The 14,725-nt window shown below is 47.0% G+C and overlaps 1 protein-coding gene and 1 long non-coding RNA gene across 11 annotated transcripts in view; one reads left to right on the top strand and one right to left on the bottom strand.

The window, feature by feature from the left end:
• The window catches only part of LOC111255482 (band 7 protein AGAP004871-like), a 376,186-nt gene that overhangs the window by 150,199 nt on the left and 211,262 nt on the right, over positions 1-14,725 (bottom strand). The gene's annotated exons all lie outside the window — the stretch shown is intronic.
• LOC147758190 (uncharacterized) overlaps positions 13,932-14,725 on the top strand; it is a 63,291-nt gene continuing 62,497 nt past the window's right edge. The window contains exon 1 of the long non-coding RNA XR_015317585.1: positions 13,932-14,725. This is a non-coding gene — a long non-coding RNA (uncharacterized LOC147758190).

The raw sequence follows: 14,725 nt of genomic DNA, 5'->3' as shown, positions 1-14,725 counted from the left end.
AGAGCTGAGTGTGCATCTGTCTTGTTGTTGCTGTGCAACTGCCTGTAATCCTTATGGCAGCACTGACAATTGTCAATACATTGTCTTTTACAATACATATGTTGTAAAAGACGGTGTTTCTGTTTTTTTTTCTTTTATCGCTAACTGAGTAATACTAAATAAGACAACAGGACCTTCTTTTTTGTGCGAACGAAACAGATTAGCTTGTCGTCCTGTAATGGCATGGTGCAAGGCTTGTACTTTGCAAATGGTCCCAATCGAGAGGAAAACTTTATGAGGGACTTTGTACGAAAAACAAGCCCCCGTGACTGACCTCGTGATGCTAATCTATAAGTAGAGACGCAATACACAACGTCGAATAAAACATGGAATATGGGGCTTACCTCTCGCTGCTCATGTATATAAATATGGATACAATCGTATTGGGAACTCAAAGGTAGTTTTTTTAGGCAGTCTTCGTTGTAGTTCTAATAAGATATTGAAGCATAAAAGAAAACCTTCACACAAGTTTGTGTTCTTTATTACATTATCGCGTGAAAAAGGTCGTAATAAAAGAATTAAGTTTCTTAAAGCTTTATAAGAATTATCCAAGGAAAGAGCTTGTCGTTGAGATTATTACAGCGGATAGTTGAAGGTCACTAACTTACTTCACAATGGCACACGAGCTACGCTACGATTTTCAGTCCCGTAGCGTCTTACATGCAGCAAGACATCTACAAGATGCGATTCGTCTTGATGCTCGTCGCGGCGGCTGCTGATACAGGCATTGGCAAAAGGGGCAGTGGTCTCTTATCGCTACATTTCCAAGGAGTGCCAGGTTCACAGCCCGCATACGACTCAGTCATACGTCGATCCGGCCCAAAAATTACAATCCTGTTGGCTTGCTGTTTCTATAGAATTGCATGAGCGACTTGCCATCATTGTTTGATGGCCCAACGAAGTGCCTCCCTAATCCTCTTTTTGAAAGACTTCACTCTCGGCTTCGTTAGAGAGAGACAGAGAAAAAAAAAAAACCTGTATTGCTACGCCTGTATGTTGGCCTTGTGTGTTGCGGCTGTGTCCGCCATGGAAAGAAACCTGGCAGATATAACAGACTGGCTTCACTTAACGGGACCTCTTGCTTCACGTACAGAGTTCGAAACGAAGCCCCAACGCGTATAAGACATCCAACAGTATAGAAACATCAGTCGTCTCTGCTGGTTGATGGCGGGTGCAACGTGACATGTCACATCCGTCTAGGCATCGGCCAGCTGCCGCTGTTCAGACCGTGCCTCTCCTGTATGTCGCCAGTTCTCCCCACTTTTTCGGTGCAATTTTCCTACTCCTTCCTTCACCCACTTGGTCGCTTTACGCAACAACGTTAGAATGGTCGGTGCCTGTCTATAGGTTCACCGGTCACGATCGACCCGCTGTCTCGCTGCTCTACCGTGTTGGCTGTATGGGTTGCTTTCTTGCCATCAGTTGGGCCTCTCAGTTGAAAGCGACACTGGCTGCTACTACCTTTGACAGGCGAAATTATCAGCTGGCTCTTTCTCGCGATGTGTGGGGTCGAAGTGCCCCTATGTTTGGGCCCGAGTAGTAACAGCAAGAGCCCGAACAGCAGCGAATAGGGCACATGGAGTGAGTGCGAGATAGACGTAAGAGACGGTTGAACGGTAAGGAAAATAAGGGTTTGTAAAGTACGCTGGGCCTTTGCTGGCCATAAGCTGTGCTGGAAGCATACTGACGCAGCCCTCCAGCGATGTTGACTTCAGCTATTCCTCTCCTTTTACGGAGGAGGCGACGGCTGTGGAGTGGCTACAAGATGTCGATCTATGCATGCTTTTCTTTCCTACATGCCTCCTACCTGTCCGGGCTGTTCTATCCCAATGTCCTTACAAATATATTTTCTACCGTTGTGCCGAGGCGTTTTACCTGCTATATTTGCCCTCTTTGCCCACTGTATCTCTTTCTGACATGATGCCATACAGCTTATAGTACTCGTAGAGCCGGCCTTCCTTTTGTACTCATTAGCAGTATCAGCCAGCGAGCCAGTCAATCGATCGCCCCGGTTCCATATCATACTCATAGATATGCACGAAACAGAGCGGCCCGCCGGCCGACCAAATAAAGAGGGAGGGAAGAATGGCGAGCTGCAACGCCAATGAGGAGTGGACGGACATCAAACACAGAAGGTGTGAGAGAAAAAATAAGGAAATACAGAGGGGGTGAAGGAATGGAATGCTAAAGATATGACGATGCGCAGAGGCACCCACGCACTGTCGTTTTCGTTGTCGACGTCGCTGTCGTCTACATCGTCATCGGGCATCGACATCGTTGTAAAAGAACGCTGCCGTCTGAACCGCAGTGCGAAGTCCAGTCATACCGCTGTAGAAATACGGAAATGTCGTCGTTTTTTTTGGTCGTCCCGTTAGCCATTCCGCAAGTACAGGTGACGGCGTTGCGGCGGAACTGGTGTGACCAGAACGACGATGGACACGATGACGCTTTACAAAAAAAAGTCGGGTGATGTGTTCGCATCTTTTAGGTTGGTCTGTATAGCTATACGCTCTCACCCAGCGATAAAACAACATCACTAACCTCATCATCGTCTAGTGTGAGCAGTCTAGAGCTTCATAGGCCATGTGACCAAATCATGCCTCCGGAACGCGAGTAAGGCATTCAACAAAATGACGCTCTATTACGTGTACCTCTTCTCGCTGTCTTTAGTCCTATTCCCTTGTGTGTTCGCCAGTGATTTTAGCGTCATTTGCTGGACCATTCTCACTGTTTTCCCTTTAGCTGCCAGCGAACTGCAGACGTTTTTGGTTATCTTCAGTCTTCAATTCGACTATCAGATACTTCGCTAAGGAGGGATGCAGAAAGATACGACAGCAACGTAAATTTTTCCTCAGAGGATGGTACTCGCTAGATTTAGCGGCTAGACTGAAGAGGCAGGGGAGGAGGGGGGAATCGAGGCTTTCCCGGCTGTCTGCACAAAAAAAGGTGCGTCAGTTGAGGAGTCATTTTTTTGTTGCTGATGTCTTTTAGTTCGTTTTATCTTTTCGCTCTGAGTACGATCTCGTTTCCGCTGTAGATAGCACTGCTATGCATCATGGGTTGAGTCAAATTAAGGGCTGATCAAAGGACTCCCACTGCTCTTACAGTTCCATATGTTTATCGTGCAGTATCTATCTGTGGAAGAAAGGATGATGACTCAAAAGTAAATCCAAACTGAGTCTTTAAACCCTTGAAAAATATAAACTTGCGCCCCACCCCGAATTATGGGTCAGTCATTAGGTACACACATATCAGCTCACCTGGTAACGCTCATGTTCAGTATACCAGGCTTAGATAGACACGGACCTATCTTCTAATCCGTGACTGGGCCTGTTTCAGCGAGGACTTCACTCCCGTGACGCGAATATGAATCAGTGCGGCTATAGCACTGCCTGTATATTCAAACAGGTCTGTTGTTGTAATAACCAACTTTTGCAGAAGCGTACTATAAGAGCTGTCAGACGGTGAAAGTTAGCATATAGTTGTATGTAATTCTTGTGACAAGATACAGCGCACAGGACCATACACCTCAGCATCGTCGGATAAGCTCGACGTCAGAGTCGTCACCACTAGAGAGTAGCCAGAGGGTGGAATATGGCTGCGCCCCAAAAATGCCGACACAAAAACGTGGAGAGACAGTGCTTGAACCCCGTTATACCTTACAGCAAGTCACCGGGCTGGGCTGGGCACATCGTTGTTTACGCTTTCAGGTGCATTTGGAAAACATCCATAGTGTGCACAGGCCGATTGACGCCAGATAGCAGAACGGAGCCACCAACCTATCGCGTACTCAGTCGAGTTGCGCCAAGTACGGCATAGTCCTTACTTGAGGCTTAGTGAGACATGTGTACCCACGTGTATACCCACGGCTGTACATCTAGCTTCCATCTCTAGAGGTCAATTTGCATCAAGGACTATTCTTGAAACACGTCTCTGGGCACCATTCCTCTTAGGTTTTCCATGCGAACACAAACTGCTAGCAAGCCAGAGCGATCAGTCGTATGAGGATACCCGGCCGCACCCTACAGGAAGATGTGAGTCTCTACCGAATCAAGAAGTGAATGCCCACTAAATCGTAGTCAGACAAGCAGAGAGAGAGACCGAGACTGGTAGTGTTGAATTGGACTTGCCACAATAGTAGCGGCAGATATGTTGACACACGTTCTGAAGCATCATGGCCCACAGGGGACAGTGGGGAGGCAGAACTCCTAGGCGAGTCGATTGGATTCAACGGGAAACTCAGTCATGGAGCCATTTGCGGGGTGCCTGCGGCCGTGTCTTGGTGGACATTCCAGGCACGTCGAATTTCAATTCGCCCACCGCAGGCACAGCTACTACAGCAGCTATTATGTGATACTATGGCCGCTGCTAGTGCTGTTGTTGCAGTCGCCAGGGAAATCGTAAATGGCTCTAGCGAGTAGTCGGCAACGCTTGGGAATATAAAACGGCGGATAAAGCTGAAGGCTGCTAACTGAGCTCATTCAGTCTTCATACAATGTACAGCGATAACACTAAACGCTATCATATCAAACTATAGAACGTTAGCGCCATGCTATATGATTCCCTCTCTTATTTTTCACCGAGTGCGAGCCAACGGACGTACGAACGGAACGACAAGCACACATTGACCTTTTACACGACCACTGCTAACATTCTGCCTACTATCACTGCTACTAGCATGTGTAATCTAATCAATCTCAAATGTGCCTTACTAATAACCCCCGCGGTTGCAAACCCCGCTGCTACTGCCTGTGAACGGGGGCCGTGTCCGGTACCTCCGCTTTAGCCATGGACCAAAGCTGTGGGCGGCACCAACAAAACCAAAAATGACGAGGCGCACATATCACTGCCAGATCTAAGGAACGAATGGTACCGAAAAGGGCCAAGGGTATATGGTATTGCTATGACAATGCATCTATCGGTTGCCAGCGGAGCATTAGAATACAAAATAACTCGACAATGAGTCTTACGAGAACTTGTGAGACTTTGCTTGCAGCAACGATAATAGCCTCTTCTGAGGAAGTACGTCGACAGGTGTCCTGACAAGATTAAGTGTTTTCGTATAGGACCCATCACCGGCATACGCCACTCGCCCTTGTTCAGGATCCACCTCTGTCGCTGCTGCTGTCGGCACCGCCCGTATCCGACTCGTCTACTTGTTTGTTCCCTCACTTGTTCGTTGGACGATAGCCTGGCCCGTTTAGCCTACTTGCCTACAGCCGGAGGAGCAGCGGCGACGGGTTTTCCGTCCTTCGCTTTTCCTTCTCCAAGTGACCCCGACGGCCCTTTTTTACAAGCTGCAATCGTTCTTCGCCTGCTGACATTACTGATCGGCTAATAGAGCTGATTGAGCTTCTCGAGGGAGGCGCTGTCAAGTACCATGATTGAATCGCGTATGGCTTGGCTAGATCAAGGACGGTCGCGGAAGCATACATCAGAACTCACTCAGAATCAACGACAAATCAGTCGCCACCAACGTCGTGTCGGCTGACGATATTACACTCTAGATTACGGATATTCTGGCTCCGATCTGCCTCCTCCTGCTTTTACTTTTTTTTCTAGTTGATTCCTTTTCTCTCATATAGTCAGATGCTCTTACTGCCGTGAGCATCACTATGAAACCCCCCATTAAAGAAGGGCAATGCTTGCCACCCTACCGGTACGGCGCTCCTACGCTCGCAGGAAGAAGATCCACCCCTGGGGTGTTGTGATGGGACCGCTGTTCAATCTGGCTTTGCCCTGCCACACTGGCGAAAAGTTACTTGCCAATGCCTGGTGTTTCCCGCAGCTTGCTTCGTCTGTCGATTCATCCGTGACGGGATATCCCATGATTGATTTGCTGACCCCACTCTCCAACGCTCGTTATGACTCGGCGATACATTGTAGTCTACTAGAAGCAATATCGTAGTAATCCTATTAGAGTTCTTGCTGCTGCCTATATTGCTGCCTTACCGACGCACTGCAAGCGGTATTCGGCAAGAAGGTAACGACCGTATATTCGTTATACCGATAGACTTGAGTGAGGCGGCAAATACGAAAAGAGAGGTGCTACTTACAATCCTGTGGGCAAGGGACACACGGAGACGTGGTAGGTTCGTCAAGCTACAGACTGTTTTCTGTGGCGCTCGTTCTCTGCGTATGGCTGCCCGTTGCTGGGAGCTGACTGGCTATACAGCTAAAGAGTGCAGCAATTTGATCGGGATTATATTTCGGTCAGAGAAGCCAGCTTCCGTCCTACCAAAAACCACAAAGCGTTGCTGTCTTTGCCTCTAAGGCAAAGCAAGCCTTAGGCGATTTTGTATAGCTAGTCTTCGACTAGTAGGCATGGTGAAGAAAAGGATAAGTTTAGGGAGCTGAATCCAGAAGTTATGGGGTGACTAATTCCCTTTTTCAGTAATAGCTACTTACTATATGAATGTCAGGCTATATATGGCTGCTATAGTCTTGCAGTAATCGTGGAAACATTTTCGGCATTGGAACAGGTTTCTATAGAGCTACGACTCACTAAGTTTACTTCATTTACTTTCCTTTCCTTTCCTTTATTTGGTGTAATAAGGGCTCGGTTCTGCGAAAGCGAAAGACCTCTATTGTTGTAGAGATTTACCTACAGGCCTGCACGTGAAACCGACGGTAATTATCATCGTGGCATCATAAGGCGGTATACTATAGAACGATGAGCATATGGTTCTCATTTCGTGTTGAAGATAATAACTTACCAGAAACAATGGAAAATGTAAGAAGGACGGGTTAGATTCCTACTCGCAGTGCAGATCTATCTGTGTGTACATACCGTAAATATGATATCACTACATAACAAACGAGCGTTCCTGGGTGCTCTATTGTGGCATTGAAATCCTCTTTCACTTGCACCAAATATATGTCTATTATCGAATTTCAACGAAGGATATTTAAAAATTTTTTTTATTCTGCCCCTGTAGGTTTTATGATGACAGTTTCTTTTATCTAGTTTAATTATCCAGCCCTACAGAAACAAATTATAAATCATCGATCGTCAGCAATAGGCGATTTTCAACAAGCACTATTGGAAATATCTACTAAAATCCGCTTCGTTACTTGACCTTTACCACTTACATGAGCATAGGCGGCTGGGTGAACAGTATTAATGCAAATCTCATCGACGGTCCCATTATACGCAGTGTTAATTTAGCATATAGTTTTGTTGATGCCATCATTATCGCTACTAACGAAGACAAAAGTCCATACGCAGGACTGAACATCTAATACCAATGAAATGGCAAACAATGCCTGGTGCAGCTTCATTCGCTTTGCTCACGCGCAATCTGTTGCGTCTCCACGTTTGGAGCTGGAAGCTCGTAGCGACCGCGCAACATAGGTATGCGTCGATTATGCTTAGTTTTGTGGGCACGCGGACAGATGAGTTCACCGCATAGTTCTAGGCGTCTCATCTGTAGTTTTCTGGGAAGACGGTGGGAAGTATAGGGGAGATTTGGGAGATTTCTGCTTTACCTCTTCCTACCCCTCCATCGTTTCATTGCAGCTCTCCTTTTCACACTATTGATATTAACTGAAGTGGGAAGTCCATTAAGAGGACATAGCCCCTAGTGATTTTTTCTCATATTTCATTATACCTCTAGCTAGCTTTTTCGGGACTAGCACCTCTGTAACGCTTTTTTTCCGGAAACTGTTTCCGTTCGTTTTGCGGCGCATCCAAGGCTAGCCAGTCGCTTTACCCCTCTACTCAGGTGCTCGGACGCTCTGTGGTTTTACCATCTCTTTCGGCTGAATCTAGCAGTTTTCACAGGATTTCCCGTGTATGCCATACCATTACCAATATTGCTACCATTTAGTACGGCGACTATTACTACGGCCTTGCGCACACTTCACGCACTTTGGCGTATGCAGAGAACCTAGCTATCGCATACGAGGCGTAGCCGTTCTTTCATCCGGATACTTCTCACCGATTGCCGTGCCATCCTCGTCTGCCGGGTTGGCAGTACGTGTCGGGAGAAGTGCTGACTTATTACGTAGACTCCCAGTTCTACTGCGAGATGTTGCCGTCATCTCGATAGCAAAATCATTGAAAAATCGTGACGAATAGAAAGAGTGACTTAGTTGTTCCCTTAGTTGCTTTTCATGGAAGAAACGAAGTGATGCGGAGCGAGATTGCCGCGTCGCCTATTCCACCAGCTTTCTCGGCATTAGCGAGACGCCCTTCAAAAACAACACAAGGACTGGCTATAGCTAGCTAGCTAGATAGGGTTGTAGCGAACGATTGCCAATGCTGGGTGAATTGCCTGCTGCGACAGCCCCAATGGAATTCCGACCCCCCAGCTCCACGTCAAACATCGACGCTAGCTTCATGCATTTAATCAAATAAGTGCAGGAAATGAAACAAACTGCCAACAGTGGTCTTCTGGTAGACGAGGCATGGACAACAGCTATGGGCTTTGCCTTGCGCAGCTGCTGTCATTTCCCATTGCATCGCACTGGTGCTCAACTTGTGGCCCCCAATTCACAATTCGCTGTCAGCCGTATGTGATGACTGAAAGCAGCACTTTTGTTCACTACACTCGTCTACGTTTCACTACCGTCACATTGCAGTTGGCTATGGATCGGCTACCGCTTCCGAGCCTTTATCCTCACTTCTGTTGCGATTGCTAGTTGAAGCCAATCAATGTTTTGCTTCAAACAGCGGTCGAAAAAAACTTCAGGCGATTGCAGTAACGGTATGATTTTACCAACGCATCATAGCCCATGCAAACGGAAGCATCGTGGAGTAGGAGAACTTGGAGACGTCGGCAATACGGCGGTTGAATAATTGTATCGTGTCTCATGGGATAAAGCCAGTGCTAGCAGCAGGCATGAATGAAAACTCCTCCTGTTGCCCCATATGGTCGCTTCTACTGTTCTTACTGCATCTGTCCTAGCTACTATTCAAGCCTGTCTTTATTTATTTACGTCCTGTGCGTTCGACAAAGAGGACGAAAGCCGCCTCGGCTAACACCCCTCAAAACATACCAATTTTAACCCAAAAACTAACCAAGCTCACGCTTGCCAGCCAGTCACTAGCGAATTCCTCGGAAATGCTGCCTTCACCAACCATCGTCAAATGGCAATCAGGGAAATTCATACACGGAGCTCGGAAAGGATAAGTACCAATGAGGAGGGTAGATAGAACAACCTGCACTACCAGTTCTGATGGTGGTCCGCTGCAGCGCAGATTTAAGGCAACAAGTACGAACCGGTTCCTTCTCTCTCCTTGTTCTTTTATTTTCTCTGGCAAACACAGAAACACTGGAGTAAAAAAAACAGTGTACCGAGGGCCGTGGGCAGTAAACATCAAGCCTTGTCCTCTTTCTCATACCACGGCAGAGGGACAGATTTTACAAACCCGGCTTTGTACATTTAGAAAGAGATAGAGAAGAATAGATGGGTGAGGGCAAGCGAAAGAAAACGCAGGAGACTGGATTCCACGCTGTCCCGTCGGGACTGAGTGTGCGTCTCTGTGTCGAATAGCACGCTGCAAACTGTATTAGGCTAGGCTGAGCTCGGCTCGAGTTCCTTAGATTCGGACTGACCCGGCTAGCGGGTTGCCTTTGTCAGCAATGCGAGCTGAGCCCGAGTTGCAGGCTATTGCGAGATTTCAACCAACGCCTTAGGCTGTATGTTCCTTTGTCTGTTCAGTATTTCAAACAGGGCTTTCTTCTTCCGTTGAACTTCATTCGTGACGCACGGCCGGGCTGCGTCCTCATTGTGTCGCTCACTAAAACAGCTGACGATGCTAACCCTGCTGTTGCAATAGGAACCGCATCGCCACCCAGCTTCGCCTTTTGATGGCTTTGTCTGCACCAGCGTCTGAGCATGAGTGCGTTCGTGAGTTGGCTGGCTAACCCCGCGCAGTGGCTTCGGGGGTGTCGTTAGGGGCCTGACTGAGTTCAAGCCGTCAACAGCTGCCCAACCAGCTAGCCTTCTTTTCAGTATTTGATTTATGTGCCTCGCTGATTTGGAACAGAAGTAAAAATCTAACCGCAGAAGGCGAACACCGTAACGATGACAGGGTAGTTGTTTCAAAGCTGGTTGACGACGAATCTTTTTAAGATTACATATGTTTTCCTAAACAGTACACAGGGCTCCAAAGTAGTAAGGATCGAGCCGAGTTCCGGATGTAGGCAACAGATGGGCGAATCCTTACCCTACCTTTAGCAGAAACCATTAACGTTATCATTTTAGGATGATGACGCAATTTGCAGTTAATATCGTTGAAGTCGAGAAACGAACTCGTGTTACCAACCCGTGGAATTATCCGCCATAATTTGTGCGGTACAGAGTACCGTGTACATGGCAAATTGGCAAAGTTATAGCCGCCATGTCCATAGTCGAACCCTTTGGTACACTACGTTTGATTTGTTTTTTTTTTTCGAGTTCAGTCCTTACTTCGTAGCAGAATCTTCAGACTAAACAAACACTGAAATTTGTCCTATACGAACGGATACAGCAAAATGTAGACATTACAACCAGGTGGTTCTTTCGTTTTATTTGGGAGCGAAGATTTCGACAAAAGGTAAAGCGATTTTCTGCCCGTATCTACTGTCTGCTGACGTACACACTATTTGTTCTTTTCCTCTCAGCTTTCTCTGTTCTTTCTCGCTTTAGCTCTGCCTTCGCTAGTTAGAATCTCTTCTGCTAAATAGATGAACTACCATAACCAGTTCCTCTTCCCATTTCTAGTCCTTCCGTTCACCCAACCTTTGCTTGTTCGCAAGCCGAATAATGCTAGCCCAATTTAGCGGAGCATCGGCATTAATTAGTCGGGCAAACTTCCTTCCGAGGCCAAATACAAGTTCGGGTAGGCGTAGGCGGCATTCACAAAGGATTTTTCCCGTTTATGCCACGTCGGCCTCATTTTAACTGTGACTTCGATTCGTTCGATTTTTTTCCGAAAGATGGACAACTTCCACAGATTTGTATGGTACGAAACAAGGACTAGCTTATCTGTCTAGTTCGAAAGTGCAGTAAATGAGCACCAGCAGCAGAAGCGACAACAATTGCGGCTTGTTACCGGCTGCCCAGCAAACACAACTAAACAATGGGTACGACGGAGATGAAAGCGCATACTGAAGATAACATCATTTGAGCTATAATGCGGATGGAAAAAAGTAAAAGTCAAACCGACAAATCGGGAGTGTTTGCCGCATATGAGGGACGCACTTGAGAACATTGACGACGCTTGATTTTAGTCGAAAGCGAAACTCAGGATGTTTCAACAGTTCGCCTGCTAGGGACACACGGTTCTGTGCATTGCATGAAAGTTGTTGCCGCTTGCTGTGAGTAACTATGTGGTGTCTGCGCAACAGTGAAGCCTGATTACTAAGGAGTGTAATTCGGTATAGTACGTCATCATTTTAGCGCTAGCAGCTACCTAAAATTATGTCGTCGGATCTTATCTGAGGAAAACCTCATGATCTGGAAGAATCATAACTACTTGCTGGATGCTTATTAAGGGGTCTCGATATTTCAAGTTTTACGCCCGTTATCGCTATATAGACATTTCATTAGACGGCTGGCTTCCAGCAGGAAACGAAGTGTGTCTATGCTCGGGCTTGAAGTTGAAGATTAATAGGCAAACATGTCACCCGTTAAGCTATCATGGTGACACTGTTGTGTAGCCTATAGCATATTCAGGGACCTTGCTCGCTGTTTCGTTTATAGAAACATGTGAGTTGTAACGTCTTCATTTTTGAAATTATTTTTTTCTATACCAAAAGACACAACTTATGTTAACATCGTGAAACGCATAATGCATGCTTTCTCCCGCAACCCAAACTCATCTACTACCGCATTCTCTATACAGAAAACGTGCCTTGTTGAGGCATATGTTGTGCACTTCGGCAAGATATCAGGGTAATAAACCAGCATTCCTCCACTACCCTACACATAAGCGAAAGCTTGGGTGCGTGTGCGTTCTATTCCAACGTACATATTATCACTCTTTAAATAAATGGTTGCTATTTCCAGTAAGAACTGGCAGAAGGCTGACAGCAGGCAGCCAGTCAGGCATCGTCGGTCTGTAGGTGTTGGGAATGTATAGAGAAAATAAAAAATTTCCATAGATGTGTACGAAAAGATGACTGAGTTTGCTCCCATCTAGACCAAGACTTCCCGCAGAAGCATCAGCAGCGGAAGTATTGAAGCCTCGCTCGATGATCCCGGGAGTCTTACTGGAGAAGCGGATATTTCGTCGAAAAAGACAGGGCATAATGGCGTAAGATAGGACAGGGCCGCAGTGAGCAACGGCTGAGAGGCCAGCGAACTCCTCGCACTCCTCGACCATTCCCTTGTCGCCGGCGTATAGCCTGCAATCTGTCCGCCGGCACCTTGGCCGCTACGTCCGCCGATGCTTTTCAGTTTTAGGACTCTCAAAGCGTCACCCTTCGAGTCGCGCCAAGTCAGTTAGTTGTCAGCCAACTCGGCCAAGTATGCTTTACTTCTTCCTGCGTCAGCCTCAAACGTCCTAGGGAAAAACCAAAGGTCACCGAATAGCCTAAGCCTGCCGAGTCTAGGCCCTTCGTGTAAGACCTCTGGGGCAACGACGCCACTGAAGGCGGAGAAGGCACTGGTGGCAGTGCTTCTCTTGGTTGTTTCGCGCAGAGCGGCGTAAGTATTCTCTGTTCTATTCGGGCCATTGCACTGCAAGCGGGGCGACGTCGAAGTCGGGCAAAGGAAGGAATTGGATAGAAGCAGTGGTATCAGCATAGAACGAAGAACCCTTCATCTTCCCTGACTACCATTGCTGCTGCGTAGTACTAAGAATAGTGCTACTATTATTACTAGGGTATTAGTACGTAGAATAGGATAATGCATAACATAATAGTGCTGCATCGGTACTACCGTAGCAGTTTATGCTATGGCGACAGTAGCGTCGCTACCCGACAGAGTCCACGATCTGGTTTTCTTCCTAGTCAAACAGTAACAGCAAGGTGATAGCTTGCGTGCTGTAGAGTTCGCAAAAGACAAACGGTGACACAGACTTTCTCGCCATTGGTCTCTTCGTTGCTATGACCGATGTTGCGGTCACCGCAGCCATAGTACCCATCGTTAGTATCGATACCTTCGCCGCCTGCCCGTCTAAAATGACTAGCGGTATACACGAGTTCAGAAGACGTTGCTGGCACACATGTCGCTGCATCATGTAGCAGTTTCAGACGACGTCGCTTTCGACGTGTCTCCGCTCTGCTGAGGTCTCTCAATTACATGAGGAGAATCCGTCGTCATAGCGAGAGCAGCCGACTATCCAACTACAAATGACATACGAGCACATGGATGAGTCAAGAGAAAAGGATGAAAAAGAGCGGCTGAATGAAAGGCAGAAAAATAGTCACGGATGAGCGGAGAATGGCCTTCGAGGTTTTTCTAACTTTCTTTCCTAGTTCCTTCATAGCGGTCTTTACAAGGCCTTTCTTATCACCTTATATGCTGATGGCCGGCTGGGCGCCAGAACGACTAGTCTGCTGACTCGCTGTTACTAGCCTTGGGTTCATCTCTATAGAAGAGGTTGGCTATGACCACTACCGGCGAAAAGGTGCGCTTCGATTTGGCGGTAAATTTCGAGAAGCATCTCCGTGCTGTAGGCTTGAAGCACGAATAAACTAGAGTGACTATCGCCGTGAAACGAGGCGGAACAATGAAAAACGCAAGAACTCGGGGGGCTATAATATTACCAACAGAAATCTGACCCTGCTATGGCCTGCTTCAGTTCTGCTTGAATAATCACCAAAAGACAACTGACTGCCAAGAAGCATTCGTTTTCTGAGGTACTAAAGTTCGTAATTGGCGAACTGGCCTGCTTTTCCAAATCGTGCCTTAAGTCTGAGTGCCACACAGGGAAGGCAATCAGATAGCCGCTCGTTCGACAGCAACAATCAGATGGATTAGTACTGGGGCTGCAGGCTTACTAAACGAATTGTTTTCCTTTAATGGCACAGTCGTGGACACAAATACAGTGCAATTATCCAGAAAACTTTTGCAGGCCTACGTAGATTCGAATAAGAAGCCTTCTCTCAACCACATCGTCAAAGTTATTCACCGTGCAGCAAAATATAAAACATTCCTTAAGCTTTTTTTTTTTTTAAGTGTAGAAACTATTACAGCTACTACTACTAGTAACGCTAGTGGTGCTGCGAGTGCTACCGCTAGCTAGTAGAATGGTCAGACTGGCTCGCGTGTGCGATACCAAAAATACCACCACATGTCACAGTACTTACTTCCAAGCAGCGTAACGGTAGCAACAAGAATAGCAGGGCAACGAGCAAAGCGCACAACGATTAAAGATGCGAAGAAGGAGTCGCAACTCTGTTTGGGGACGGGGACATTTATTTTTCCGATGCTAGTGACAATGTTTGTAGTGGCCACCGTTACCACCCTGATGGCAATGTTTGTGATGGTCGCGATGGTACGAAAACTTCTTGTGTTTGCGTTTCAGTGTTGTTACAGAGAAGGGAAAAGGAGTAAGAACCTAAAGCGCCGGACTTACCAGAAGAAGTTTCGGCACGGGGGTAGTTTTAAGTGGCTTAGGCCGTATTTGTCCCCTTTTTCGCGTTGGCTAGTATTGCGCTGTCCGCAACGAGAGAACGTGTGCGGTCTTTTCGCTTGCCTCGCAAACGAAGAAAGATGAAGACAAATGTAGTCACTGACGCCGCTGCTCGCT

This window comes from Varroa destructor, unplaced genomic scaffold, assembly GCF_002443255.2.
Source record: "Varroa destructor unplaced genomic scaffold, Vdes_3.0 BEIS01000001.1, whole genome shotgun sequence".
Taxonomy (NCBI): Eukaryota; Metazoa; Arthropoda; class Arachnida; order Mesostigmata; family Varroidae; genus Varroa; species Varroa destructor.
Note: the sequence above shows the minus strand (reverse complement) of the source record. Positions and strands in the feature narration are given on the sequence as shown.